A 25,404-nucleotide genomic window follows, 5' to 3' on the forward strand; every position below is an offset into this window, starting at 1 on the left:
TTTTGTGCTTAAAAGCTCATCCTGAGAAAAGCTACTTGCTGCAATAGAAATCAGAATACCTCATGTGGTTTCCAGCTGGCTAAAAAGAATTTCTGTTGGCTTCAATCCATGTTCAAACACTCTCTCTGTGTGTCTCTCTCTCTGTCTCTCTCTCTCTCTCTCTCTCTCTCTCTCTCACTCTCTCTCTCTTTCTCTCTCACTATTTGTCTCTGTCTCTTTCTCTGTCTCTCTCTTTCTCTCTCACTATTTGTCTCTGTCTCTGTCTCTCTCTCTCTGTGTTTGTCTGAAAGTCTTTCTATGTGTTACTGTCAGTTTTCTTGTGCTGTATTGACCGCTGGCTTTCTCTGGTGTGTGGACACGCCTGCTGCATAAGACCTGTGCCTTCTCCTGTTGGGGACCTGAATCCTTTGTCTGTTACAGGTCCCCCAGAGAACCACTTACCTGAAATAAAAGATCCACCTGTCCCATTCCTGGAATGAGACACTGTATGAAAAGGTCCTATACTGAGCCCCTGACAGGAGTCTGTTGCCTCATGAGAGACTGCTCCTACCTTGCAGTACCTGCTCCCTGATCCTAAACACATAAAGAAGAGTCACTGTGGCTACTAGATAGCAACCTAACAAAGATTCCTGAATGAGGAACCAAACTTTCAGAGATCAAAACCAGTTGATTGATTTATCCTGGAATGAGGGAAGAACAGCATCAGAGCCAGACCTTTCAGGAGAGGTAAGCTGGGAATTGCTGAGTTGATTGAATCATTGAAGGTATTGTCACAATCTATAGGTTTTGTGAGTCCCTAAAGACATGATGAACTAAAGGTAGATGATAAATATGGTGAGCATTTTACTGATCACATACTAAGGTGAACGGCCTCAAAAGCCCATTGTTGGTAACAGTTGAACACATTCTGCACCTTTTGGAAACCTGAATACTGTCTCACACTCAAGGCCCAGCAATGTAAGCCTGGAAGTTCAAAGTTTAAAGAGGTCAGAACTCACCAGTGAAGAATGAAAATTATGAAAAGGTGAATCTTGGCAGTCAGAGGGTGGAATTGAGAAGCACTTAGAATCTTCTCATAGCACACACTTAACTGGATCTGGCCAAGTGTCTCCAAGGAGGATTATCTGGGGGTTTGGGTGTGACAAGACCACCAATGAGAGTTGGTGCAGACATCCCAGAGACTGTGAGTCTGGATGGAATGAAGACTGCCAAGTTTAGAGGATTGTGTTTGGCCTTGCTTCTTGACCACCATATATGAATTCTTCCATCTTGATCTCCAAGTTGTGACTGGAAAAGGAAAACGCATCTTCCCAGGGCATGTTAGTGGAAGGATTTAGTATAAAACCCCCAAAAGAGGAAATAACAGCTGTGTAGGAATGACACCATCCCTATTTTATTTAACATGAACCACAATAAGCAAAATACACTTTTGTTGTTTTTTGTTGGTTCCCAACTTAACAAGACATGGAATTAACTAAAACCCTAAAGTGGAGGCCGCTACGGTGAGAAGTGTTTTGCTTCAGGTGAAGTAGGTAGATCCACTTCAGGAACAGACTTTGGAGAAAAAAGACACAAACATTTAATCCTGATCTCAAGGCCTGAAGACACAAACCTTTAATCCAGATCTTGAGGTTAGAAGACACACCCTAAATTGGGCCACACCCTCTGCTTGAAGCCTATAAAAGGACATGGAAGCTAGAAGCACTTGCTATTTGCCTGCTTGCCCTCACCTTGCAGCAAGTCCATTTCTTCACTGGCAATAGAGAATATTTGGAACTCTAGGATACACTGCAGGCCAGTAGACACCACCCAAATTCCTGGACTGAGTAAGTACTGGAATCTTTTACTATCTCTTCTACAGCTAGCCAATGTGGGATTAGCAGGGCTTCAGCCCTAAGTCATTCTAATAGATCACCTTCCTTAATACACAGAAAGATTCCTTTTGTATGTTCTGTTACTCTAGGGAACCTAGTACAACATTTTTTGATATGAGGGTATCAAATGTTCCAAAATTTTCAACACCTGTGTATAATTGTCAAAACCAGTTAACTACAGAACCAAGATTCAATCTAGACAAACAATGGAGTGATGTAAGAGTCCCTAGTAGCCTACACTATCTTCTCTGAAACAAGTATTGAAATCCATATAGAAAATATCAGAGACCAAGTTTCCAGCACCATCAAAGAGGGACTAGAGGAAAAACAAAAACTTAAAATCTAATTCATGCCAGGCGGTGGTGGCGGCGCACGCCTTTAATCCCAGCACTCAGGAGGCAGAGGAAGATGGATCTCAGTGAGTTCAAGGCCAGCCTTGTCTCTAAGGCGAGTTCCAGGAAAGGCACAAAGCTACACAGAGAAACCTTGTCTCGAAAAGCAAAAAAAAAAAAAGAAAAAAAAAACCCAACAATCTAATTCATGTCTATTATTGTGTCTTACAAGGTGAAGAGAAAACAATTGCTAGTTCTTCATTTTGGATCCAATTTAACATTCAAACTACCTCCAGGAGAAATGGCAGGAAATGGGACAGTCCAGAGATGGGACCACACTGAAATCAGGCTTCAGAATTTCTCCTACATGTGGACCATCAGCAACTTCCATTCTATTGTGGAGGAAAGGCTAGGAAGCCTTAGAAGCCCAACTTTTTCAATAGAAGCCAATGACAAATGGTGTTTGACAGTACACCCAAACGGACTTGATGAAGTAAGTGCAGATTACCTGTCAGTTAATCTAGTTTTGCTCAGCTGTTTAAAGAGTCATGTTTGGGCAAAGTTCCAGTTCTGGATCATAAATGCTGAAGGAGACAAAACAGAAACCATGAGGAGCCCAAAAGCCTTTAAGTTCATGCCAGGCCTTTGCTATGGATTCAAAAAGTACATCCTTCGAGATTTTCTCCTGTCACATGCACCTCGTCTTCTTCCACATGACCAGCTCACCCTCCTCTGCATTGTGAGCATGGTCCAGGACTCCTTCAGTGCCTCTGACCAGAACAGAAAGTCAGGGATTCAAGTTCCAAGATGCACATTGGCAGATGAGCTAGGAGAGCTGTGGGAGAATTCCCAATTAACAGACTGCTGCCTGGTGGTAGCTGGCCAGGAATTCTGGGCTCACAAGGCCATCTTAGCAGCTCGCTCTCCAGTTTTCAGAGCCATGTTTCAACATGACATGGAGGAGAGCAGAAAGAATCGCGCTAAGATCCATGACCTGGAGCTGCCAGTCTTCAAGGCAATGATGGACTTCATTTACACAGGAAAAGCACCAGACCTGGACAGCATGGCAGATGCTGTGCTGGCAGCAGCTGACAGGTATGGCCTGAAGCGTTTGAAGGTCATGTGTGAGGATGCCCTCTGCAGGGACCTCTCTGTGGAGAATGCTGCCCACACTCTCTTCCTGGCTGACCTCCACAGCTCAGGGCAGCTGAAAACACAGACACTGGATTTCATTACAGCTCATGCTTCTGAGGTCTCTGAGACCTCAGGCTGGAAGGCAATGGTGGGCTCATGTCCCCATTTAGTGGCTGAAGCACAACGTTATCTGGCTTCTGCTCATCTCCCTTTCTTGGAGCCCCCTTTCAAACGCTTGAAGCAATCCTAGGACCTGGTCTGCCTTGTCCTATACTTGTAACCCAGAAGCAGCAGCCAATGTTGTTACCAAACACACCAGGCTAGACTTTGGGATGTGTGGAACATTTCTAGTGAAGCTATCGAAAAACAGCATGGTGGCTGAGGCTTAGTAGAGATGTAAAGAGGTCAATGTCAGGTGGAGGGACGGGGAGCCTTGAACTCTGGTACAATCTACCCAGCCTCTAGCCTGTTCTTATACTGGTTTGATTCTTGTCCAAGGAGTTAGAATCTGGAATTCATTTAATTTCTGGCACATTAAATTCAAGCACGTTACAACAGGGTTTTTTTTTTTTTTTTTTTTTGAGAAACCTATCTGAGTTTGGACTGAGCAGAAGATATGGTCAAGGACTCAGAAATGAGAAAACAAAACATGAATGTTTGCTTACAAGAGACAGGGAAGAGAAAGAAGATATTTTTTTTCTCCAAACTCAGTGGTTGGGACTGGAGTGATGACTCAGTTGCAAAAGCAACTGTTACTCTTGCAGAGGACCCTTGTTCAGTCTTCCTCTTGTCTCCATGGGCACACCCATCTCTGTAGACAATACCTACCCAAATAAAATATCAAATGAATAAAATTTTTAAAATCAGTTTGTGGGTTCCAGTGGTGTTTCTGTTTGAAGATTCCTATTTTTTTTCCATCTAACTCTGCTCAGCTTTGGAAGTTTGTGCCGTCTTCATTCACACACACACACACACACACACACACACACACACACACACACGTCAATAAGACAATACCTACAGAAATTCTGTTACACTCGAAGATTGGTGCCTAGCCCAATTGCTATCAGTTAGGCTTTCTCCAGCAGCTGATGTGAGCAGATACTGAGATCCACAGCCAAACATTGGGCAAAGATCAGGGAACCTCAAAGACCAGAGGAAGGGCAGGATTATAGGAGGGTTCAAAGACACAAGGTAAACAGAGCATACAGATTCATCTAAACAGTGCTCATTGGGTCTTTTATTCTGTGCTGGCAATGTCAAATATTTGGTTTGCAAATAAAGGGTCTGGCAAGGATTGCCTACTTCATTTCTAATCACACATTTGAGGGAATCAGTACCCGCCACTATGACCTCAAACCCACATAGAGAATATCCACTGATGTAACTAGTTTCCACCTGCCAAAGATTCCTAAGAGGAAACAAAATTTAAACATCAAAACCAATTCATTGATTTACCCTGTAGTGATTGATGAGCAGCATTGGAGCTAGACTTGCAGGAGAGGTAGGCTGAGATTTAATCACTGAAGTTATTTTCCTGTCCTCTAGGCTTACACCCTCTTGATATGATGAACTGGGGAGAGATGATAGACGTGGAGAACATTTTACAGATCACATTCCAAGTAGAATGGTCTCAAAACCTCTTCTTCATTAACTGTTGAATATATTTTATATCCTTTGGAAACCAGAATACTGTCTCACTTTTCAGGCCCAGCAGAGTAAGGACGGAAGTTCTAAGTTAAAGAGGATAGAACTGACCAGTGGAGGATGAAAATTATGAGATATTGAGAAGCTGAATCTTGGCATTTATCATGATGGAATTGAGCAGCACTAAGGATCTTCTCATAGCACACTCTTTTTTTGGGGGGTAGAGGGGAGTTTCGAGACAGGGTTTCTCTGTGTAGTTTTGTGCCTTCCCTGGAACTCACTTTGTAGACCAGGATGGCCTTGAACGCACAGATATCACTTGCCTCTGCCTCTGGAGTGCTGGGATTAAATGTGTGCGCTACAACCGCCCGGCTTTTAGCATACACTTAAGTGGATCTGGAAGAGTGTTTCCATGGAGATTTTTCTGAGGGTGAGGGGCAAGATCACCACTGCAAGTTGGGGGAGCCATCCTGGCGACTGTGAGTGTGACTGGAATAAAAGGCCAGAAATAAGACAGCCACTTTCAGAGGTTTCTGCCTGGATGTGCATCCTGTGCACTCTATCTGAATCCTCAACCATGACCTTCATCTTGTGAGCCCTGAGACCCCTGACAGAGTAAGGGAAACATCTCTTCCCAGATCCAGGTTATAGGAGGAATTAGTGCAAAACCCCAAGAAGATTAAATAATGGCTTTGTAAGGTTGGACAGCATCTTTTATCTCATGGAAGATGAACCCCACTACACAAAATAGACTTGTGATGGTTTTTCTTGTTTCTCAACATGGCTACACCTGGATTTAACTAAAATCCTAAAATTCAGGGCACAACAGTGAGAAATGTTGTGCTTAAGATAAGTAGGTAGATCTGCTTCAAGTATAGACTTTGGAGATATAAAGAAACAGTTGAGCCGGATCTCAAGGCCTGAAGACACACACCTTTAATACACAACTTGAGGCTGGAAGACTCACCCAAAATTGGGCTACACCCTCTGCTGGAAGCATATAAAAGGACATGGAAGACAGAAGCTCTTTCTATTTGCCTGCTTGCAGCAAGTCCATTCCTTTTTCCTGACATTAGAAATTTTTTTCTACCGAATTCCAGCATATCCTGAAGACCATCCAACACTTCCAACCTCCTGGAATGAGTAAGTACCTGATTCTTGGACTTTTTCTTCAGGGCTAGCCAATGTGAGTTTAGTGGGACTGCAGCCTCTAGTCATTCTAATAAATCTGCTTCATTTACACCCAGAGAGATTCCTTGTACATGTGCTGTTACTTTGGAGAACTGAAGTACATTTTTTATATGAGTGTATAAAATGATTCTATTTTTCAAAAGGTGTATTTAATGGTCAAAACTAGTTGCCTATTGAACTAAGATTCAATCTAGAAAAAATGGAGTGAAATTACAGTCTCTAGTAGCCTAGACTGTCTTCTCTGAATCTACTATTGAAATCTGGATAGAAAATTACAGAGATTCAAGTTTCCACACTCATAGAGAAAGGAACAGATGAGAAACAGAAACTAAAAATCTAAATCTTTGTATTATTGTGTCCCACAGGGTAGAGAGAAAATAATTGCTAGTTCTTCATTTTGGATCCAGTTTAACCTTCAAACTACCGCCAGGAGAAATGTCAGAGGACAGGATAGCCCAGAGCTAGGATTACACAGAAATCACCATCTAGAATTTCTCCTACAGGTGAACCATCAGCAACTTTTGTTTTATTCTGGAGGAAATTTAGGAACACATTAGAAGCCCAAATTTCTCAATAAGAGCCAATGACAAATGGTGTTTGAGAGTACACCCGAAGGGAGTGGATGAAGGAAGTGTAAATTACCTCTCAGTATACCTAGTGTTGCTCAGCTCTCTAAAGAGTCATATTTGGGCAAAGTCTTAAATGTTGAAGGAAAGAAAATCCAAGGTAGGGGAGACAGAAGGGTTTAGTTTCTTGCCATGCTATGACTGGGAATTCAAAAAGTTCATCCTTGGAAATTTCCTCTTGTCCCATGCTTCTTAACTTCTCTCAGATGATGTCTTCATCTTTCTCTGCAAGGTGAGAGTGGTCCACAATTCCTTCAACATCTCTGACCAGAACACAATGGCAAGGATCCAGGTTCCAAGCTGCACACGGGCAGGTGAGCTAGGAGAGCTGTGGGAGAATTCCCAGTTCACAGACTGCTGCCTGGTGGTGGCTGGAAATGAATTCCGGGCTCACAAAGCCATGTTAGCAGCTCACTCTCCAGTTTTCAGAGCCATGTTTCAACATGACATGAAGGAGAGCAAAAGTAGCCACGTCGAGATCCATGACCTGGAGCCGCAAGTCATTAAGACAATGATGGACTTCATTTACACCGGAAAGGCACCAGACCTGGACAGCATGGCAGATGCTCTGCTGGCAGATGCTGACAAGTATGGTCTGGAATGTTTGAAGGTTATGTGTGAGGATGCCCTCTTCAGGGACCTCTCTGTGGAAAATGCTGCCCACACTCTCTTCCTGGCTGACCTCCACAGCTCATAGCGGCTGAAAACCCAGGCACTGGATTTCATTACAGCTCATGTTTCTGAGGTGTGTGAGACCTCAGGCTGGAAGACAATGGAGGGCTCATACCACCACTTAGTGGCTGAAGCATATGGCTCCCTGTCTTCTGCATAGGATACTTTTCTGCCCCCCCCCCCGAAACGCATGAAGCAATCCTAGAACCTGGTCAGCTGGGACCCACACTTGTCTTCAAGAAGCAGTCAATGTTGTTACCAATGACACCTGGGTAAACTGTGGGATTTGTGGAGCATTTTTCAGTGAAACTAGGGAAAGACAGATGGTGGTTCAGGATTTCATACAGCTGTTAATGTGTTGAATGGCTGGTTAGAGAGGGAGAGACTGGACTGTGGTAATCGTTGTAGTTTGATAATTTGTCCCATGAGTTGGAAATTGTCATTCAGTTTAGTTGCTGGCCCCATGGACATCCCTAGAGGGCTTCTTTGGAGAAACTTGTCTGGATTGGACTGAGAAGATCATATGACCAAGGGCTCAGCAAAGGAACAAACAAAAATGAGTATTTCCTTTCAAGAGAAGTAGAAATGAATGAAGACTTTCTCTTTAAACTTGGTGGTGGTGGGGGGGGAATGTAGAGAACACTCAGTTGCAAAAGCAATTGTTGCTCTTGCAGAGGACCCTTGTTCAGTCTTCCTCTCGTCTCCATGGTCACATCAATCTCTGTAGACCCTACCTACCCAAAATAAAATATCAAACAAATAAAAATTTAAACTCTGTTAGTAGATTCCAATATTGTTTCTGTTTGAAAAATCCTATTTTAGTCTATCCAGCTCTGCTCAGCTGTGAAAGTTTGTGCAGGGCACTTACTCCTACACACACACAGAATTCAGTGAAATTATCCCTAATGAAATTCTCTTATAATCATACATTTGTGCCTAGACCAATCAACATCAGTTAGGCTTTCTCCAGCATCTGAGAGCAGATACTGAGGTCCACAGTCAAACATTAGATATAGTGCAGGGAACCTCAAGTAAAAGAAGACAGGATTGTAGGATGGATCAAAGATATCAGGTAAAAGGAACACACAGATTTATCTAAACAGGGTCCATGGGGGTTCACAGACACTGAACAGGCAATCACAGTGCATGCATAGGTCTGTACTAAGTCCTCTATGTATGTACTGTGATTGTTTAGCTCAGGGGTTGTGTGGGAGTCCTAGCAACAGGAGTGTGTGGAATCTCTGAACTGTTTGTCTGATACTGGAAACTTTTCTTCTGAGTTCCTCCTCCAGCCTTGATATGAGGGTTTGTGCCTACTATTATTACATTTTGTTATTTTGTGTTCATTTGATATCCCCTGGAGATCTTTTCTTTTCTGAAGGGAAACTGAGGAGTAGTACAAATATGTGGAGTGGAGAGAGGGAAGATTATGGTCAGATGTGATTTTGTGAGAGAAGAAAAAATAAAAACAAAAAAAAGAAGTTAACAATTATTCGAAAGACATTTGGGGAAGAAGTATTTGGACAGATCTACAAAGGAGCAAAGAATGTGAAGATCATTTTGTCCCCTGTAAATGCCCACAAAAGGGGTCTTCAGTAGAGATGGAGATCAATAATCAAGTAGATAGGATGACCCAATAGATGGGTAGTCAGTCACTTTGTCAAGCCATCCTTGATATTGCCTCATGGGCCCATGGACAAAGCAGCCATGGCAGGTGAATAGAAGTTATCTGTGACATCAACAACCTGGACATCCATTCATGACTGACCTAGTTACAGTTGCTGCAGGATGCCAGATCTGCCAACAGCAGAGACCAATACAGAGCCCCAGAGGTGTCACCATTTTTCCTGGCTGACTAGCCAACTAATTCTTGAGAGGATGACTACATTGTGCCACTTTCTCTGTGGAATGGACCACATGGGACAGCATTTACCAGGAAGCATTTTTCTCCATAACCCAGACATGGATGTAGGAACCAGGTATTAGAAAAGAAAATAGAAAAGAAACCAATCAATCATTATCACCCCTAGTGACATCTAGGAAAAAAACTTGCTCTCTGTTTCCATGATTTGCGTCACATGAACATAATGATATGTGGATAGGGGAGTGATATCAAAAGCTTTGAGGAAAAATAATAATGTGAGAAGTTTTAATTGTGGTAAACAAGGTCATTTGAAAAGAGAGTATAAACAAGGCATTCTTAGAAACCAAGTGTTTGAGGAACAATGGCAAGAGAATGCCCCTACCTTGTGGATTATGCACAAGGTGTAGGAAGAGTAAACACAGGACTAAGGAATGTAGATCAACAAGTGACAGACAAGGTAATCCTTTGCCTCTGCTTTTAGGAAACTCCCTGAGGGCCTCATGCAGGCCCCATGGGGAATTCAGTTCAGACCTTTCCTGCCATTGTAGAAGAAACCACTTCTCAGAGCAATTAAATAACCAAATGCCTATTGTAATAATCCAGGCTGATAGGTGATAGAACAGTTGAAGCAGAGAGAACAGGTATTTCAGGAGAAACCATAAAGAAAGATTTTTTTGGCAAACATCTTTAAATGAACAAAGACCAAAATTAAAAACAGGAATAAATGATGCTATCTTGGAGGTTTAGTAGTTTAGATGTAGATGTTACAATAATTGCACCAGAATTTTGGCATCCACATTGATCTCTTCAGGATGTAAATGTTCAGCTGTTAGGGATTAGAACATTATCTCTAGTGAACCAGAGCACAAGATGGCTTGAATATATAGGGCAAGAAGGACAGAGGGGAAAATTAAAGCCATATATGGGTAATATAGCTATGAATTTATTGGGCCATGATCTATTACAACAATGAAATATCAGATTAACATTTCTCTAACCTCAGAAACAAACTATAAACTAACACATGTTTCTGAGAGAAATATTAGGAGATATTATAAAGAGCAGTCCCAGGCAATGCAGATTGTACAAGAACAGGGCACAACAACTGCTGAACTTTCAAAGACACCAACAGCTCCACCTTTAAAATGGATAACAGACAAGCCTGCATGGGTTTAGCAATGGCCTTTAACAACAGAAAATGCAGGCTTTAAAAGAGCTGGAATGAGAGCAGTTAAATGCTCATCATATTGAAAAATCAACCAGCCCTTGGAATTCTCCTGTATTTGTTATTAAAAAGAAATCTGGTTATTGGAGAATGATAACGGACCTAAGAGCAATTCAGAAAGTAATTCAGCCAATGGGCTCTCTGCAATCTACTTTTCCTTTGCCTACTTTATTATCTAAAGGATGGTCTCTTATAGTTATCAATTTAAAAGACTGTTTCTTTTCATTATCCTTACAAGAAAAAGACAGAGAAAGATTTGCCTTCACGGTGCCTACAGCCAGTTAGGTATGTCAATGGAAGGTTCTCCCACAGGGAATGTTGAATAGCCCAACCCTGTGCCAATATTTTGTATGAGAGCCATTGAAAGTTTGGAAATTTGATTTAGGAACAATTTCCTAAATCTATAATTTATCATTACATGGATGATGTTTTATTAGCTGATTCAAATGCAGAGAGAAGGAATGTTGGAAGAATTAAAGAAAATTTTGCCTTGTTGGAGATTACGAATCGCTCCTAAAAAGATACAAAAGAAAGATTCTATTAATTATTTGGGATCTAAAATAGCTCTTCAAAAAATTAGACCCCCAAAGGTACATATTAGGAGAAATTACGTACTCTTAATGACTTTTAAAGATTATTTGGAGACATTTTCCATCCATGAACTGTTGTTGGGGTAAAAAAAGTGGAACTGAGCAATTTGTTCAAAACTTTTGAGAGTGAAAAGGGCTTAAATAGTCCAAGATAATTGTTAGCTAAAGCTGAGAGAGAATTGGCCTTGGTGGAAAAGAAAGTACAGGAAGAACATGTGGATCATGTAGTTCTAAATCTTGATTGTATTTTGGTTATTTTCTCCTCTAAGCATTCTCCTACAGGAATTTTAATGCAGGGAAAGATATTATATTGGAATGGATATTCTATCAAACAAACAGAGTAAATTATTAAAAACGTATATGGACATATCTCTGACTTGATTTTAAAAGAAAAATTGTGACTTATCAATTAGCAGGAATAGAGTGAGCTGAAATTGTAGTACCTTTAACTAAGGAGGAAATTGATCAATTATGAGCAGAAAGTGATCCTTGCAAAGAGCTAGCAGTAATTTTTTTGGAGAGATTAACAGCAAATATCCCAAAAGTGAGAGAATTCAACTTATTCAGAGATCTGATTGGATTCTGGCTCCCTTTGTTCAGGAAACACTCATATCTGGAGCCCATACATTTTATACCAAAGCAAACCAACAAGGAAAGGCAGATTATAAGTCAGAAAATTTAAGTAAAGTGGTTCAAAATCCTTATAATTTGGTTCAAAAATTGGAATTATATGCCAATCTGTTGGTATTAGTAGTTTTTCAGAATGTCTCAACATAGTTACTGACTCTCAGTATGCTAAAACCGTGGTCTTACATATTGAGACTGCAACATTTATCCCTGATGAGTCAGAATTAACTTTGTTACTTATTTAGTTACAAGATATAATCAGGAATATGAAGCATCCTTTATACCAACTTACATCTGATCCCATATGACTCTGCCATGCCTTCTAGCACAAGTTATTGATGAGATTGATAAACTATTGATAGGAAATGTGCTGGATGCCTCAGAATTTCATAAAAACATCAAGGCAATAGAAAACATTTAAAAAGTTTTTTTTTTTCCATAACCTGGAAACAAGTCAAAGAAATTGTAAGGAAATGTACTACTTGTTCTTTTTACAGTCAGACTCTGCTACCAGCAGAATGTAACACGAAGGGTACTCAGAGGTATGAAATCTGGCAATGGATGTGTTTCACTATGCAGAATTTTGAAAATTGAAATATGTATACCACACCCTTGATACCTATTCAGGATTTCAGTGGGCAACTGCTCTGAGTTCTGAAAAAGCTGATTTGGTAATCATGAATTTGCTAGAAATTATGGCCATCAGGAGCATACCTGCACAAATTTAAACTGCCAATGCTCCCGCATATGTCTCTAGTATAATGAAAGATTATTTTGCTTATTACAATATAAAGCATATTACAGGTATACCACATAATTCTACAGGCTAAGAAATCATGGAAAGATCAAATCGAACTTGAAAGGATATGCTAAATAAACAAAAAAGGGGTAACAACGCCCCCAAAATAGATTGCATAATGCTCTATTAACTTTGGATTTTCTTAGTGCTAATGAGAAAGGAACAACAGCTGCAAAGAAACATTAGATAATAGAAAATTAAATAAGCCTATATATTTTAATGATGTATAGACCTCAGAATGGAAACCAGTGTATGTGTTACATTGGGGAGGAGATTTTGCTTTTGTTTCTGTAGGAGAAAAGCTGTGGATACCATCAAAATTGATAAAGGTTCAATTTGAACAAGAGGGCCATCTTAATTAGAAGAGGTGATAGTTCATTAACCAGCATGACCATCCAATTTAAACTAACTTATACCACTATAAATCCCTTTTCATTTAATCAGATATAATTTGAAAAAAGGGAACCTCCCCAAAGTTAGGTTTGGAGAATGGTTTTTTTTCCTATTTGTCTTTCAGGAGAATGAAGGCTAAGGAATTTGAAGAACATTGGACAAATGAGACATCTGAGAAAAGGGACAGACCATCCAGACAAAAAACTGTCCTAAGAAAAAGTAAATTGGACTATTGGTATATCACATATACAGTTTCATAAATTTTCCTAAATGTTTGTTTCTGCTGTGTTCTACAAACTCTTAACACACATGATCTTTATGCAGTCCCTGTTCAATTAAAAATTAAAACTGTTTTTGGAGTTGGAGAATGGCTCTGTCCCTCTCTAAACCCAAGCATGTTTGTGAAAACGAAAATGCAAAATCTCTGTATTGTGTCAGAAGAGCAATCTCATATGGAACAGAAGAAAACCAAAATTAAGGGACTATTCTACTGCTACTATTCTCAATTCTTTGGTTCTATTTTGATTCTTTAAACTTTTCTTAAGGTGTGAATTTATATCAAAATTTCTAAGATTCATATGTATATACATAATATTTTTAACTTTTGTAATGATATTAATGGTCATATAGAGTACTAACTAATTCTAGAAAAAAAAGGCTTCATTTAAGTGACTATACATGTTTTTGCGTTGGAGTCTCTATCAGTTTTCTGCAGGGAATCATGACCAAGCCGAACAGCAATTTGAAGTCTCCAGAAAGATGATGGGGCCCACAATGACGATTCCATCTGGACAATAATAAAACCACTAAGCTGGCAAACATCACCCAAAGATCTGCTTTGGTTTACAAACTGCTCAGGACAATTTCAAGATGACTAGCTGAGATGATCCAGTCTCACAGACTACTCAAACAAGGACTTGAGATAAGCCCTGCATTTTTGCAGTATGCAGAGACTACACAACAAATGATCCAGCTTCCTCTCCCAGCACTTGACAGTTAGCCCAAAATCTGTCTTTTCAGGATCCCCTGAAGATTCTTGCCCACATTCCCAAGAGATGAGGCAGGTGGATTTTTTTTTTCTTTCAAAGGGTTTTGGGATTGGGATAAGTGTCAGTGTTTAGGATGGTTGGTTACAAGTTGTTATTGTTAATGGTCAGAAAGAGGCTAAACAAAGGAGATAAGATTAGAGGTTCTTGTTTGAAAACAAAAAGAAAAGAAAAAAGAGGATATAGAGAAGATGAAGATTATTGAATCAACTCTGAAAATAAAGTTATAGAAATGATAGAATAAAGGGTAGATTATTGAATCTACTCAGAAAAGAAAATGTAGATTATATCTGCTTCTAGAAAGCAACTACTAGTTTTACATACTTTATTGGATTGGATTTTTTTATATTGTATACAAATTATGTATATGGATACAAATTTGAGATTGATTTTGTTAGAAAATACTGTATGTATATTTCTAATCTTGTTCAGGATATTGTACTTATACAGTTCATTTAACAATGTAATGAATTTGCTAATCCTTGAATGTTATTATTGCCAACTATTAGGATGTAAAGTAATGAAAGTTAGTAGTTAGACATTACAATAGAACTTGTAGTCATATTAGATATGTTTTAAAAATTGAGCAGATATATTTTAGATAGACAGGTCATCTTCAAACCCTTCAGAGAATTACAGAATATGCCATTTAAAGATGTTTTAATAACATAATTTTTTCTTTTATAATGACTATGAGACATGTCTGCACCTGGCAGCACTAATCTACTTCAGAGAAGATATGGGCATTGAAGAACCTGCACTTGGAGCTAACTTTCATTGTGGCAAATGTTAGTCACTGGGCAACAAAGTGCCCTGGCATTGACTTATGACAGTATGCTGTCCAAAATAGATAAGCAAGACACAATAAAGGTGGGGGACTGCCCATCCTTGCCAAGACAAGTGTGGCTGCAACTTGGCAACAGGTTTCCTCTAAGGCCAGGACAGTATGGCACTATCACTGAAGTGGCTTTGCAATCTGGAAAAGGTACAGTGCTCAAAGGCAGCTGAGTAAGCAGTAGGTCAATGGCTCCTGGAGTGCAGTGGAACAGTGGCTGGAACAGTTATTCTTGGAGGAGTAACTAGGCTGTTGGAGTCTGGCTGCTCAATGGTAGACTGGCATTTAATAAAGCAGATGAATCCACCCACAAGCTGAGAAGAATGGGAAGCTGAATTCTAAAAATAGCAACAATTTCCAGAATTTAAAATCCTGAATCATGACAGTACACTGGCTGAATTTAAGGGTTTTGTTTGCTTGTTTGTTTGTTTATTGAGACAGGGTTTCTCTGTGTAATTTTGGTTCCTGTCCTGGGGAATTTAAGTTTATCTGGTACATGGAATACTCACACCAAATGTGAGGTTGAGTTGTAGGCCTTGTGTATATTCTGCTTCAAAAATGAGTCTGTCAGATAAGCTAAGCCTATAGGCCAAAGACGATGCCCCAGTGTTGCAGAGAAATCTCTGGTGACTGTCTAGGAAGCCTGCTGTTTCTGTCATAACTCATATTTTTAAAAAGTCACTTGTTGGTACTTGCTGTTTTACTAGGTAATGTTACTTCCTTCTCAGGTCTCCGAGGGACTTGAAGATTAGATAATTATAGTTTTCATTGTTAATAAATTCAGAAAAGAAACTCACTAAGAGGTGTTATGTATATAAGTCTAAAAGACATCATAAGAAAGTTTTCTGTTGGTAATACAAGATAGGATAGAAAGTGAATTAGGTACATTTTAGACTCACCAAAATAGGATAGAAAATGAAATATTTTTTCTGAATTTATCAATTGCAAATTGACTGGACATTATGATGTATTTATTGCTTGTATACATAGTATAAAGTTATTGTACTTATTGTATATAGTTTTTCTTATATAAGTTATAACTTTATTTTATTTATTTATTTTTTTTTTTTTTGGTTTTTTGAGACAGGGTTTCTCTGTGTAGCTTTGTGCCTTTCCTGGAACTCACTTGGTAGCCCAGGCTGGCCTCGAACTCACAGAGATCCACCTGGCTCTGCCTCCCGAGTGCTGGGATTAAAGGCGTGCGCCGCCGCCGCCGCCGCCGCCGCCGCCGCCGCCGCCGCCGCCGCCGCCGCCGCCGCCGCCACCACCACCACCACCTGGTTATTTTATTATTTTTTATTAGACAAATAATATTTTTTGTGCTTTAATAAATAAAACGTGTCTGGAGATCAAAGGAAAAAGCCAGTCACAACACAGAAGTAATGCAATGTTAGCACACGCCTTTAATCCTATCACTAGGCAAGCAGGATCTCTGTGAGTTCAAGGCCACATTGGAAACACAGCAATGTGCGGTGCTGCATACCTTAATTCCAAAACTAGTTAACCATGGAGGGCTGTACCAATTGACAGGAAGTGACAGAATTGGGCATGAAGAGGAAGTGATGAAGCTGAACAGAGAGCAAATCAGATGGCAGAACAGCAAGGCATATAGGCTTGGGTAGACAGGAAGCAACTTGCATTTGGAAAAAGCAGTGTTGGTGAGGTAAGGTTGGCTGGTGGCTTTCTCTTTCCCTGATCTCTCTAAGGCTTTCACCCCTGTATTGTATCTGTGTTTTTTATTTAATAAGACCATTTAGAATTTATCTACAACAGCTGCTGCTGAATGCCAGATCTGCCAACAGCAGAGACCAACACAGAGCCCCAGATATGTCACTGTTCCCCAGGCTGACCAGCCAACAGCTTGGTGAAAGGAAGACTACATTGTCCACTTCCTCTGTGGAATGGACACTTTGTCCTTCCTGGAGAGGATGCTTATTCTAGTTAATGGACTCCCAGGGTTCCTCCCTTACATACGTGACCAGCCCTGCCCCTCTAATGACAATGATTGGGATAACTTGTGCTGATGATGGTCCACAGATTACCTGCCCTCAGGGATGCCCAGAATGGGGGTCTTGGATCCTGATTGGTATTTTAATTTTTTATTTATTTCTCTTGGCTGCAGTCATGGGACATTGAGGCTTCCTCCTCTTTTCTCCATTCCTCCTCTGAGAAATGCCTTTAATATACCCAGATACCAGTAAATTGAGACACGTAACAGCTGATTGAACCCCAATATTTCAAGGGAATTATCTGACTTCTGCCAGTGAACAATCAAATGAAAAGAATTACCTTATTCCCACACTTTTACCTAAGCACTGAACCCTCCCTTTCTGAGTCTTTTTCTCCTGCCCACTTGCATTCCTGAGTAAGGAATCTCTGACTCTAAAGATCCTTCACCTACTGACCTCTGATCTGTTCTCTGGTACCAGGCAGACCACTAAGCATGGACAGGTATGGAAGCAGGCTAGGGTACATGCAAATAAGTTTACAATTTGAACCCACATTGGATCATAAAATTCCAGATGGCTTTCTAGAGTCTGACTGTCCATCTAATGGGTCATCCTATGTACTTGATTACTGACCTCCTTCTCTACTGAAGACACCTTTCCTGGGCAATTACAGGGAACAAAAGGATCTTTACCTTATTTGCTCCTTTGTAGATCTGTGCAAAAACTTCCCCAAATGTCTTTCCATTATTTCCTTATTTCCTTTTTGGTTTTTATTTTTCCTTCTCTCATACAATCCCATCTGGCCACAGAATCCTCTCCCTCCACTCCACACACACATACTACTCCTCTGTTTCCCTACAGAAAAGCACAGGTCTCTGGGGGTTATCAACTGGACACAACATACTTTGGTGTAATAATAGTAGGCACAACACTCATATCAAGGCTAGAGGAGCCAACCCAGAAGGAAGAAAATGTTCCCAAGATCAGACAAATATGTCAGAGGCTCCTGATACTCACCTTCTTAGGAGTTCCACAAACCACTGAACTAAACAACCACATCATGTAGTCAGAGGATTTAGTACAGACCACTGCAGGCTCTCTGACTGCCTCTTAGCCTAGGTGTCTGGGAGATGGAATGAGCTCTATTTACATGAATCAGTGGGCTCTGTTCCCCTCATGGCTTTAATTCCTCCTACAATCCTGCCTTCCTCTGTTCCTTGATGTTTCTTGAGTTCTGCCTATGTTTGGCTGTGGATCTCAGTATCTGTTCCCATCAGCTGCTGGAGAAAGCCTAACTGATATTGATTGGGCTAGGCACCATGCTATGAGTGTAACAGAGTTTCATTAGGTATTTTCACATTGATGTGTGTGTGTGTGTGTGTGTGTGTGTGTGTGTGTGTGTGTGTGTGTGTCTGTGTGAAGTCTGCACAAACTTCCAAAGCTGAGCAGAGCTGGATGGACTAAAATGGCATTCTTCAAACAGAAACACTACTGGAATCAACAAACTGATTTTAAATTTTTATTCATTTTATTTTTTATTTGGTTAGGTACTGTCTACAGAGATGGATGTGCCCATGGAGACAAGAGGAGGTCTGAACAAGGGTCCTCCGCAAGAGCAAGAATTGCTTTAACCAACTGAGTCATCTCTCTAGTCCCACAAACTCACTTTGGAGAAACATGTCTTCATTCTCTTCCCCTTCTCTTATAACCAAATATTGACCTTTATTTTCTTCATTATGAGTGCTTCACAGTATTTTCTGCTCAGTCCAATACAGACAAGTTTCTACAAAGAAATCCTGTTGTAATATTCTTCAGGTGAGCAACTAAAAAGTATTCCAGTTCATAACTCATAGGAGAGAAAAATCAAACCAGTACAGTAACATGGTAGTGTATACAACATAGCTCAGGGCTTTCCCTCCCTTAATCTGATGATCACCTCATTTATAGCTGTATTAAAGCCTGAGCCACCATGCTGACTTTTCCTAGTTTCACTGGAAATGCTACACACACCCATAGGCTAGCCAGGTGTCATTGGTAACAACACTGGCTGCTGCTTCAGGGAGACAATTGTAGGTCACAGCTGACCAGGTCCTAAGATTGCTTCAAGCATTTGAAAGGGGGCTCCAAGAAAGGGAGATGAGCAGAAGCCAGATAACTTTGGGCTTCAGCCACTAAATGGGATCTTGAGCCCACCATTGCCTTCCAGGCTGAGGTATCAGACACCTCAGAAGCATGAGCTGTAATGAAATCCAGTGCCTTGGTATTCAGCTGCCATGAGCTGTGGAGTTTAGCCAGGAAGAGAGTGTGGGCAGCATTCTCCACAAAGAGGTCCCTGCAGAGGGCCTCCTCACACATGACCTTCAAACGCTCCAGGCCATACCTGTCAGCAGCTGCCAGCAGAGCATCTGCCATGCTGTCCAGGTCTGGTGCTGTTCCTGTGTAAATGAAGTCCATCATTGCCTTGAAGACTTGTGGCTCCAGGTCAGGGATCTCAATGCGATTCTTTCTGCTCTCCTCCATGTCATGTTGAAACATGGCTCTGAAAACTGAAGAGCAAGCTGCTAAGATGGCCTTGTGAGCCTGGAATTCTGTGAATCGGGAATTCTCCCGCAGCTCTCCTAGCTCATCTGCCAATGTGCATCTGGGAACTTGAATCCCTGGCTTTCTGTTCTGGTCAGAGGCACTGAAGGAGTCCTGGATCATGCTCACCACGCAGAGGAGGGAAAAGATACCTGTACCTTTTCTGGGGCTATCTGTAAATTAGCCAGGTTAAGAACCTCTTGTAATTTAGAAAAGGCATCAAAAACAAGTTTTTTATATTTAGCAGCCATTAATATATCATCCATGGAGTGAATTATATAAACACCTGGAAAAGCTTTTGGAACTGGAGCTAGGGCCAAAGACACATAAATTTGACATATAGTAGGGCTATTGGCCATTCCTTGAGGCAATGCCACCCACTGATATCTCTGATAAGGCTCCTTAAGATTTTCTGAAAGAACACTGAAAGCAAAGTGAGGACTGTCCTCGGGATGCAAAGGAATGGTGAAGAAACAATCCCTCAAGTCAACCACAATTAAATGCCAATATTTAGGAATTGCCACAGGGGCAAGCAAGCCAGGCTGTGTTGTTGCCATGAGAAGCATGGTTTTATTTATAGGTTTAAGATCTTGTAATAGCCTCCATTTTCCTGACTTCTTTTTTTTTTTTTTTTTTTTTTTTTTTGGTTTTTCGAGACAGGGTTTCTCTGTGTAGCTTTGCGCCTTTCCTGGAGCTCACTTGGTAGCCCAGGCTGGCCTCGAACTCACAGAGATCCGCCTGGCTCTGCCTCCCGAGTGCTGGGATTAAAGGCGTGCGCCACCACCGCCCAGCCTGACTTCTTTTTAATAACAAATATATGTGAGTTCCAAGGTGAAGTGGAAGCAATGATATTTCCAGCATCTAATTGTTCCTTAACTAATGTGTATGCAGCCTCCAATTTTTCCTTAGTAAGGGGCCATTGCTCTGCCCATACAGGGTAATCATTTTTCCAAGTGATTTTTATCGGTTGTATTATTGAAGGCTGCTGAGGTACCATATGCTCATGGTGCACTGACTCTCCTGTGTAACAGGGCCCAGACATTAGCAGGCCCCCATGGGTAAGCACAAATGTCTCCATGAAGGAAGTACCATTCTAGGTGTAAAACACAGCACTTTTGTAAAAAAAAACAGTAACCCCTGCCACAGCTAAAACAAAGGCTTAATCCACCAAAGTCCATAGTTCTAGGAATATCTCTAAATGTTCAAACCTTGCTTCAAATATAGTAACATTTTTGGCTTCTGTAATGCCACTTTGGGCTATCTTCTTATTAACTGAAATTTGTCAACCCAGAATATGGGAATTTTGCTTAAAAGCCCACACTGAGAAAGGCCTAGTTGCTTCACTAGAATCCCAAATATCTCATGTGTTTGCCAGCTGACAAAGAAAGACTTTCTGTTTTCCCAAATCCATTTTCAAGCAATCTCTTCTCTCTCTCTCTCTCTCTCTCTCTCTCTCTCTCTCTCTCTCTCTCTCTCTCTCTCTCTCTCTCTCCCTCTCCCTCTCCCTTTCTTTTTGTCTCTGTCTATATGTCTCTGTGTGTGTTTCTCTGTGTGTGTCTTTGTGTTTTTCTGCAAGTCTTTCTACATGTTACTTTTAGTATTGTTTGCTGTATTGACTGTTGGATTTCTCTGGTGGGGACAGCACTGCTGTTTAAGACTTTGCCTTCTCCTTTTGGGAATCTAAATCACATTGGCTGTGCCATATTCCCCAGAGAACCACCTACCTGAAATAAAAGCTAAACTTGTTCCATTCCTGGAATGAGAAACTATATGAAAAGATCTTATACTTGAGATCCAGGCACGAGTCAGTTCTCCATTGAGAGAATTGCTCCCACTCTGGAGGAGCATGCTCATGGTAGCTCAGTTCTTACAGGTGCAGCACTTTACTTACAAATGAAGGGTCTTGCAGGAATTGTCTACCTTCATTACAAATGAGATATTTGAGGGAAGGGGTTTCTGCCACCCTGGCCCTAAACACCTACAGAAAAGTCACAGAGGCGACTAGCTAACCTACTGCCAAAGGTTCCCAAATGAGGAACCAAAAATTCAGAGATCAAAACAAATGGATTGATTTATCCTGGATTGAGGGATAAGCAGCTTTAGAGCTAGACTTTCAGGAGAGCTAGGATTGGAATTGCTGAGTTGATTGAATCACTGAATGTATTTTCCTGTCCTCTAGGCTTAGTGAGTCCCTCTAGACATGATGAACTAGAGAGAAGTGATAGATGTGGGGAGCATTTTACAGATCACATTCTAAGAAGAACTGTTTCACAACCCCTTCTTCAGTAACTGTTGAATACATTCTGCACCCTTTGAAAACCAGAATACCGTCCCACTTCGAAGGCCCATCAGAGTAAGCATAGAAGTTCAAAGTTTAAAGAGGACAGAACTCACCAGTGGGGGATGAAAATTGTGAGGTACTGAGAAACTGAATCATGGCAGTCTGTTTCATGGAATTGAGAATTGAGGATCTTCTCATAGCACACACTTAGTGGATCGAGTACAGTTTTTCCAAGAATTATCTGAGGGGGAAGGGCAAGATCACCAATGAAAGTTTGTGGAACCTTCCCGGGAATGTGAGTCTGGATGAAAGAAGCCTGCCACTTTCAGAGTTGCTGCCTGGCTCAGCTTGTTGATCACCATATATGAATTCTTCCACCCTGAACTCCATGTTGTGAACACTGAGACCCCTGACAGGGTACGGAAGCACCTCTTTCCCATCATGATAGTGGGAGGATTTAGTGTAAAACCCTGGGAAGAGGAAATAACAGCTGTGTAGGAATGGACACCATCCCTATTTTATTTAAGATGAAAAAAATAAGCAAAATACACTTGTGTTGGTTTTTGTGGGTTCCCAACTTAACAAGATATGGAATTAACTAAAACCCTAAAATGGAGGTCACAACAGAGAGAAGAGTTTTGCTTCATTTGAAGTAGATAGATCCACTTCAAGGACAGATTTTGGAGGTAAAATGACACAAATTTTTAATCCGGATCTCAGAGCCTGAAGACACACCCCTTTAATCCAGATCTTGAGGTTGGAAGACACACCCTAAATGTGGCCACACCCTGTGCTGGACGCCAATAAAAGGACATGGAAGCAGGAAGCTTTTGCTATTTGCCTGCTTGCCCTCACCTTGCAGCAAGTTCATCCCTTCCCTGGCAATAGAGAATTTTTGGAACTCCAGCATATATTGAAGACCAGCAGACACATCCAAAGTCCTGGACTGAGTAAGTACTGGAATCTTGGTCTTTCCCTTCATAGGTAGTGTGGGATTAGCAGGACTGCACCCCAAAGTCATTCTAATAAATCACCTTTGATGATATATATATGTATATATCAATATATATATACACATATATTCCTTGTATATATTTTGTTCCTCTAGAGAACCCTAGTGCAACATTTTTTATATGAATTAATAGAATGAGTGATCCAAACTATCCAAAAGCTGTGTATAATTGTCAAAACAAGTTACCTATTGACCTAAGATTCAATCTAGGAAATAATGGAGTGATATAAGGGTATCAAGTAGCCTAGACAGTGTTCTCTGAAATTAGCATTGATATCTGGATAGAAAATATCAGAGACCAAACTTTTCAGCCTTGTAGAAGAGGGAACAGATGAGAAACAAAAACTAAAATCAAAATCCTGTCTGTTATTGCATCTCACAGGGTAAAGAGAAAACAATTGCTAGTTCTTCATTGTCAATCCAGTTGAACATTCAAACTACCTGCAGGAGAAATGGCAGGAAATGAGATCGCTCAGAGATCAGACCACACAAAAATCAGCGATCAGGACTTTTCTTACAGGTGGACCATCAGCAACTTCCCCTTTGTTGCTGAGGAAATGCGGCAAAGCATTAGAAGCCCCACTTTCTCAATAGGAGCCAATGACAAATGGTGTTTGAGAGTACACCCGAACGGAGTGGATGAACAAAGTGCAGATTACCTGTCAGTTTACCTAGTGTTGCTCAACTGCCTAAAGAGTCATGTTTGGGCAAAGTTCCAGTTCTGGATCATAAGTGCAGAAGGAGAGAAAACGAAAGTCAAGAAGAGCCCAAGAGCCTTTAGGTTAGTGCCAGGCCAAGACTGGGGTTACAAAAAGTATATTCTTCGAGATTTTCTCTTGTCTCATGCATTTTGGCTTCTCCCAGATGACCAGCTCACCCTTGTCTGCAAGGTGAGCGTGGCCCCGGTCTCTTTGAGCCTCTCTGACCAGAAAAAGAAGCCAGGAATTCTGGTCCCCAGATGCACATTGGCAGATGAGCTAGGAGAGCTGTGGAAGAATTCCCAGTTCACAGACTGCTGCCTAGTGGTAGCTGGCCAGGAATTTCGGGCTCACAAGGCCATCTTAGCAGCTCGCTCTCCAGTTTTCAGAGCCATGTTTCAACATGATATGGAGGAGAGCAGAAAGAATCGCGTTGAGATCCCTGACCTGGAGCCACAAGTCTTCAAGTTAATGATGGACTTCATTTACACAGGAACAGCCCCAGACCTCAATAGCATGGCAGCTGCCTTGCTGGCAGCTGCTGACAAGTATGGCTTGGAGCGTTTGAAGGTCATGTGTGAGGATGCCCTCTTCAGGGACCTCTCTGTGGAGAATGCTGCCCACACTCTCTTCCTGGCTGACCTCCACAGCTCAGGGCAGCTGAAAACCCAGACACTGGATTTCATTACAGCTCATGCTTCTGAGGTCTCTGAGACCTCAGACTGGAAGACAATGGTGGGCTTATATCCCCACTTAGTGGTTGAAACTTATGGTTCCAGGCCTGCTCACTGCCCTTTCCTGGAGCACCCTATTAAATGCTTGAAGCGATCCTAGGACCTGGCAAACCTTGTCCTATACTTGTCTCCCAGAAACAGCAGTCATGGTGTTACCAATGATACAATGATAGACTATGGCATGTGTGGAAAGTTTCCAGTGAAACTAGGGAAAAACTGCATGGTGGCTGAGTCGTAATACAGAGATGTAAAGGAGTCAATGTCAGGTTGAGGGAGGGGGGAGCCTTGGACTCTGGTACAGTCTGCACAGCCTCTACCCTGTTGTTATACTGCTTTGATTTTTATCTAAGGAGTTAGAATCTGAAATTCATTTTAACTGTTGGCATCGAGTACATTACAACAGGGTTTCTTTGGAGAAACCTCTCTGGATTGGACTGAGCAGAAGTTATGATCAAGGACACAGAAAGGAGAAAACAAACATGAATGTTTGATTACAAGGGAAGCAAAGATAATGAAGAAGGTTTTTTCCAAACTCAGTGTTTGGGACAGGAGAGAGGACTCAGTTGGCAAAAGCAATTGCTGCTCTTTCAGAGAACCTTTTGTTCAGTTCTCCTCTTTTCCATGGACACATCCATCCCAAATAAAAATACCCAAATAAAATATCAAATGAATAAAAATTGTAAAATCAGCTTATGGATTCCAGTGGTGTTTCTGTTTCAAATGGCCATTTAATCCATCCAGCTGTGCTCAGCTATAGAAGTTGGTGCAGTGTCTTCACACACACACACACACACACACACACACACACACACACAAACAATCAATGAGACAATACTTAATGAATTCTGTTACACTTAGAGATTGGTGCCTAGTCCAGTGGACATCACTTGGGAGCAGATACTGATATTTACAGCCAAACATTAAGCAGAACTCAATGAACCTCAAGGAAGAGAGGAATGCAGGGTTGTAGGAGGCATCAAAGACACAAGGGTTCAGAATTCACAGAGTATAGTGATATTTTATTTGTACTGAAATGTTATTTTAATTTTATGTTAATAAATAATGTTGCCCTGGGGTCAGAGCTATTAGAGCCATAGCAAGAGCGTGGTGGTTAGAAGAGCTAGGTAGATTTCTGTGTGTTCAGGGATACAGCCAGTATTGGAGACATACGCCTTTAAGACCTGGAGGGCGGTACTTACAGGCAGTGATGAGGCAGTCATGTGGTTGGGTTTACAACCAATGAGAAGGCAGAACAGAAAGACTATTTAAACACAGACAAACAGGAAGTAGCTCTC

General features: G+C 41.1%; 2 pseudogenes; both read left to right on the forward strand.

Moving 5' to 3' along the window:
- The first annotated feature begins 2,406 nt into the window (after positions 1–2,406).
- Positions 2,407–3,590, forward strand: LOC143273763 (speckle-type POZ protein pseudogene; annotated as a pseudogene).
- A 19,539-nt stretch (positions 3,591–23,129) lies between these two features.
- LOC143274057 (speckle-type POZ protein pseudogene) lies at positions 23,130–24,209 on the forward strand (annotated as a pseudogene).
- The last annotated feature ends 1,195 nt before the right edge of the window (positions 24,210–25,404 follow it).

This window comes from Peromyscus maniculatus, chromosome 6 (genome assembly GCF_049852395.1).
Source record: "Peromyscus maniculatus bairdii isolate BWxNUB_F1_BW_parent chromosome 6, HU_Pman_BW_mat_3.1, whole genome shotgun sequence".
NCBI classification, from domain to species: Eukaryota; Metazoa; Chordata; class Mammalia; order Rodentia; family Cricetidae; genus Peromyscus; species Peromyscus maniculatus.